Source organism: Nicotiana tomentosiformis, chromosome 8, assembly GCF_000390325.3.
Source record: "Nicotiana tomentosiformis chromosome 8, ASM39032v3, whole genome shotgun sequence".
Lineage (NCBI taxonomy): Eukaryota > Viridiplantae > Streptophyta > Magnoliopsida > Solanales > Solanaceae > Nicotiana > Nicotiana tomentosiformis.
This window is the reverse complement of record NC_090819.1, coordinates 88,752,971-88,759,748: the sequence shown is the minus strand read 5'-3', so window position 1 is coordinate 88,759,748 and position 6,778 is coordinate 88,752,971.

The window sequence follows — 6,778 nt, the reverse complement described above, 5'->3', positions numbered from 1 at the left end:
AGGGACTGCCGTCCAATGCAAGCTCAGACGGCTCGAGCTAGTGAAGCTTGGAGGCAAAAAAGCCTATTAGGCAGTGCCTAAACTTAAAAGTCTACGACTAACCCTACTCGGGACTATCGTTCATGGCAAGCTCGGACAACTCGGGATATCGAAGCTCGGAGGCACAAAAGCCTATTAGGTAGTACCTACACTTAAAAGTCTACGACCACCCCCACTCGGGGACTGTTGTCTAAGGAAAGCTCGGATGGCTCGGGTTATCGAAGCCCAGAGGTACAAAGCCTATTAGGCAGTACCTGAACTTAGAAGGCTACAACCACTCTAGAAATGGCTCGGAGACATCAGAAGTCCGTAATCAAAACATAAGGCCTTCAAAATTTCAAACTGACTCAAAAGTTACCCTCGGCAAATTTAAAGTCTAAAAAATCTGAACAAACACTTTTTGGGAAAGCTTCCGGTTATATCGACCTCCTACAAGTTTCAAATGAAACTTACATAAAAAATAAGTCTTGTTCGGACCTCCGAACAAACAACTTATTACTGCATTTTATCCCGTGCTAAGGCATTTGAAATCTTTACAATTGTTAAAAGAATGCTGAAGGTAATAGACTTGGAAATTGCCAAGAGGAAAAAGAACCTTGTATATACACATCCCAAAATGTCTTTACAAAGGCCAATGGAAGCACCCTCAACAAAATAAAAATACAAAATGCAAAACAAAGGCAAAAATTCCTAAGGCACCTATGCCTGACCTCTACCGGAACCCGCCTCATCATCAGAGCTGTCGGGGTCTTCTCCATCTTCGGGTTTACTGGAGCCCTCGGAGCCTTCTTCACCCTCAGGCTCGGCCAGCTTCTTGGCCTCTACCTCGAGCCTCGAGTCTCTTCGATCTCCGCTGACAAGTCAAAACCTTGGGCATGAATCTCTTCGAGGGTCTCCTTTTGAGACATCCAATTCACGTACTCAATGGTAACTTTCAGGTGGGCCTCGGCCACCTCAGCATCAGCCCTGTACTGGCCATCGTCTCTTCATCATCAGCCCTGGATATTTCTGACTCAGACCTCGTTATTTCGAGGTCCTTGCCAAGGGCATCCCGTTCAGCAATAATCGAGCCCAGTTGAGCTTGGAGGTCCTCGATTAGCTGAGCCCGTGTATCGACCTTCTCTTTCGCCACTTGAAGTTAGACCTCTACTGATGTTCGGCATATTTCGATATGTGTTGCTGTTACTTTGCCCATATTTTAACCGCTTCTTGTTGTTATTTGATCTTTAAAATGCCCAACATGGTTTAATTATTGGTTTTATGACTAATTAAGTTATAGTGTGACGATTTAAGGTGTTTGGAGTGCAAAAATATGAAGAAAAGGTGGTCTAGCCAGAGGAAGAAGGGTTGGATGCGTCGCATCCAACCTAGAAAAAAAAAATATCATCTTTCGTGCATCCTTAGCAGTGAAGTCGGCCCATAGCGTCCGCCATAGCATCCGTAACTGGGAAGTAGAAGAGAAGGGTGGATGCGTCGCATCCACCCTCGCATGCAAAACTGGGAAGTAGAAGAGAAGGTGGATGCGTCGCGTCCACCCTCACATGCAAAGTTAAGAAATGGAGGACGAGGTGGATGCGTCGCATCCACCTTAGCATCAACCCCTGAAGCCGATTTGGACTAGGGTTAGGAGAACTCTAGCCCACGACTTTTGGACGCAATATATAAGCTTAAAAAACGTTTTTTTAGGGGTGGATAGATTGGAGAAGGAAAAGAAGCTATAACCAAGTTCTAAAACCACGGAATTCGTCTTGAGTTCTTATTCTCTCTTTCTTTTATTGATTCTTATGCACTCTTATGAAATTTTGGATGATTGCCTGAATATGAGTGGCTAAGAACCCTATTGTTCTAGGGTCATGGGTATACATGAATGTTGATGTTTGAAGTTTAATTTGACGACGTTGGGTTTATCATATTGGGTTGTTTATTTAATTCTGTTTTTAATTATTTTGCTGAGTAGCTAACAGTGAAATACTATCTACGAATCTAGAGTTGAACTCGAAAGTGGGAACCCTAGATTGCATATAGAAGTAAATAGAGTAAATTCTCAAACCCGGGCATCGGGGAACGGATTCGCGATTAGGATAGACATATACCTAATTGCCTTACTCGGTTGCAATACAGGAATTGTAAATGCGTTCTTGTTAAACTTAATTCCATAGACATATAGGTATTAAGTTAACTTGAATAGGCGAGTAAGAACTCGACAGATTCTTACGAGTGAAATTAACCCTGTGAATCAACAATTCAGATAAATCATTTAGTTATTTTAAACTAAGAATGCAACATGAATGTTAGATGACCCGTGACCCTGGAATATTATATCCTATTGATTGTTATTCAAAACTATTTAAGTGTTGTGTTTAATTCTTAGCAAATTATTATTTGATAGTCTTTAGGTAGTAATTTAGAAAATTATATATTTTGTCAGAAATATTTTGAATCAATAAGCTATTCGAGTTTGAATTAGTCAAAAGTTAATCATAAGTCTTCGTGGGAACGATACTTTATTCACTACTTTATTACTTGATGACCACGTATACTTGCGTGAGTGTGTTTGGACCCGACAAGTTTTTGGCGCCGTTGCCGGGGACTTAGAAATTAGCTACGTGACTAAGTTAAGCTTTTATTAGATATTTGTTCAAGTTTTAATTTTCAGTTTGCCTTGTTTGTATCAACGCAGGATCTTCTCTCGAATGCAGAGGAGTAGAAGTGCAAACAACCTCATTCCTCTTGATCCAGAAATCGAACGAACACTACATAGAGTGAGAAGGGAACTCGAAGCTAGAACGAGAATAGAAAGAGAGTTGGACATCGTAGTTCAACCACAGCCAATAGAGATGGCAGGCAATGAAGAGCGTCCGGTGATTGAAGCCGCAAGGCCCAATCTTGCGAATATGACTCAGGCTATTGTGAAGCCTGATATCACTGGGCATTTTGAACTCAAACAGTACATGGTACAGCTGATTCAGTCCACAGGACAATATGTGGGTCTATCTCATGAGGACCCGCAGAGGCATATTCAGAACTTCTTGGAAATTACGGACACTTACAATTATCCGAACGTTTCCAAGGACTATGTCAGGCTGACACTATTTCCTTTTTCACTGTTGGGGGAAGCTAAGGAATGGTTGCAAAAGGAGCCCGCGAACTCTATCCACACTTGGGATGATCTAGCAATGAAATTCCTGATCAAGTTTTTCCCAACTAAGAAGACAAAGTCGCTGAGGAGCCAAATTCTTGGGTTCCAACAACGGGATGGCGAGACACTTCGTCAAGCTTGGGAAAGATACAAGAAGCTACTCAGAGACTGCCCGCATCATTGTCAAACTGATGAGGTATTGGGTCACACTTTTGTTGATGGGTTAGATGAAGCATCAAAGATGAATCTTGACTCAGCTTGTGGGGGTAGTTGCATGGCAAGGCCGTATAGTGAAATACAACTCTTGCTAAATAACTTCACTGCTAATGACCATAATTGGCAAGGAGAGGGGGATTCAAGAAGGGGAATTAAACAGAAGGCAGCCGGGTTGATTGAGCTTGATGACTTTTCCGCCATGAGAGCCGATATAGCAAAATTGGCAAATCAGATGAATAGAATGACAACACAACAAATGCAACATGTACAGCAGATGTCTATTTGTTGCGAACTATGCGGAGACAGTCATATGATTGACATGTGCCCCACGAATCCTGAATCTATATACTATGTGGGGCAACAAAACAGAGGTTCTATGAATCAACATGCACAATATGGGAACACTTACAACCCAAACTGGAGGAATCATCCTAACTTCTCATGGGGCGGAAATCAACAGAATCAGAATCAGTATAGGCCTCAAGGAAATTTTACTCAACCTCAGAAGCCACCCCAACAAATGGAAGAAAGTACGAATGACTTGCTGAAAAAGTTGTTGCTAGACAATCAACAGCTCAGGACCGATTTCAGAAATCTTGAGAGGCAAATGGGGCAGTTAGCAGCAAACCAAAATACTAGACCTACAGGCTCACTTCCCAGTGATACAGAGAAGAACCCTCAAGTTAATGCAGTTACACTTAGAAACGGGAGGGAACTAGAGGAAGTGCCAAAGAAGATAAAGGAAAAACCTATACCTGAGGGGGAGCTGACACCTAAGGCAATACAAGAGTCAAAGGAAAATGATGCAAGTTCAGAGCGAATAGAGGTTACAAGGCCACCACCACCTTTCCCCCAAAGATTGCAGAAAAAGAATGACGATCGCATGTTCAACAAATTTCTCTCTATGTTGAGTCAGGTTCAATTAAATATTCCATTAATGGATGTACTTCGTGAAATTCCAAAGTATGCTAAGTACATAAAAGACATAGTGGCTCACAAGAGGAAATTGACTGAGTTCGAGACGGTTGCACTTACTGAGGAGTGCACATCAAGGGTCCAAAACAAACTTCCCCAAAAGCTTAAGGATCCTGGCAGCTTCACCATTCCAGTGCGAATCGGTAATATTGACGTGGGACGTGCTCGTTGTGATTTAGGTGCAAGCATAAATCTGATGCCTTTATCCTTGTTTAAGCAATTGGGTCTGGGAGCTCCGAGACCAACCACTGTGATGTTGCAATTAGCTGATAGGTCCATAGCCTACCCCAAAGGAGTGATTGAAGATGTGCTGCTGCAAATTGGAAAATTTATCTTCCCAGCTGACTTCATTATTCTAGACTTCGAGGCTGATGAACAAGTTCCAATCATATTGGGACGACCTCTCTTGGTTACTGGTGATGCAATAATTAAAGTGAGCGAAGGGAAAATGATTATGAGGGTGGACAACGAGGAAGCAGTCTTCAATGTCTACAAAGCAATCCAACTTCCCCGCCACTATGAGGAGCTCTCTATGATATCTGTTGTGGAGGTGGATGAGAAACTTCTTGACACGAGTGTATATCTAGACGATTCTCTAGAAAAAGCAATCATGATGTTTGATAGCTTGGAGATGGATGATGAGGTTGAGGAGATGATGCATATCCTAGATGCATCATGTGCTTACATGCAAGGAATAATCCCGTTTGAGCCCCTGAATAGGCCAAGTGGCCCCCCATCAAAGCCGTCAATTGAAGAAGCTCCAAAATTAGAACTTAAACCCCTACCCCCTCACCTTCAATATGCTTATTTGGGAAGTTCTGACACTTTACCTGTTATTATTTCTTCTCACTTGTCTAAACTACAGGAAGAAAAGCTATTAAGGGTGCTACGTGAGCACAAGCGAGCAATTGGGTGGACAATGTCTGACATTAAAGGCATTAGTCCAGCTTTCTGCATGCACAAAATCCTCATGGAGGACGGACACAAGCCAAGTGTAGAGCACCAACGCCGATTAAATCCAATCATGAAAGAAGTGGTAAGAAAAGAAGTGATTAAGTGGCTTGATGCAGGTAATGTATTTCCAATCTCTGATAGTAAATGGGTAAGCCCCGTTCAATGTGTGCCGAAGAAAGGGGGATAACCGTAGTAGTTAATGAAAATAATGACTTAATTCCTACAAGAACTGTCACTGGATGGAGAATTTGCATAGATTATAGAAAACTGAACAATGCCACCCGGAAAGACCACTTTCCCCTTCCTTTTATTGACCAAATGCTTGATAGATTAGCTGGCCAGGAATACTACTGTTTCCTGGACGGTTATTCGGGGTATAATCAGATTGCTATAGCCCCAGAAGACCAAGAGAAAACTACATTTACATGTCCTTATGGCACGTATGCGTTCAAGAGAATGCCCTTCGGTCTTTGTAATGCACCTGCGACTTTTCAAAGGTGTATGATGGCTATTTTTACTGACATGGTTGAAAGATTTGTAGAAGTATTCATGGACGATTTTTCTGTGTTTGGATGTTCTTTTGATAGTTGTTTGATGAACCTTGATAAAGTGCTTGCTAGGTGTGAAGAGACGAACTTGGTGCTATACTGGGAAAAGTGTCATTTCATGGTACGTGAAGGTATAGTTTTGGGGCACAAGGTTTCAAAAGATGGTCTACAGGTGGATAAAGCAAAGGTGGAGACGATTGAAAAATTGCCCCCACCGACATCCATTAAAGGCATTCGCAGTTTCTTGGGTCATGCAGGTTTTTATCGTCGTTTCATTAAAGATTTTTCGAAAATTTCTTCTTCTTTGTGTAGTTTTCTAGAGAAAGATGTTACCTTCAAGTTTGATAATGCATGTCTGAAAGCATTTGAGGAGCTGAAGGGAAGATTGGTGACTGCACCAATTATCATTGGCCCCGATTGGGCACAACCATTTGAGTTGATGTGCGATGCAAGTGACATAGCAATCGGAGCAGTGTTGGGGCAAAGGAGGGATAAAATCTTTCACTCCATTTATTATGCGAGCAAAACTATGAATCCAGCTCAGATGAATTATACAGTTACTGAAAAGGAGTTGCTTGCAGTGGTGTGGGCGTTTGACAAGTTCAGATCCTATCTAGTGGGAACCAAAGTCATCGTCTACACAGATCATTCAGCTATCAGATACTTATTTGAAAAGAAAGACGCCAAGCCGAGGCTGATTCGTTGGGTCCTCCTCTTGCAAGAATTTGACTTAGAGATCCGAGATCGAAAAGGGACAGAAAATCAAGTGGCCGATCATTTGTCCAGATTAGAAAGTCGGGACCATGTAGCTGAAGGAGGGTCAATCAAAGAAACATTTCCGGATGAGCAAATATTAGCAGTCACCTCAGGTGAAGCCCCATGGTATGCAGATTATGTAAATTTTATT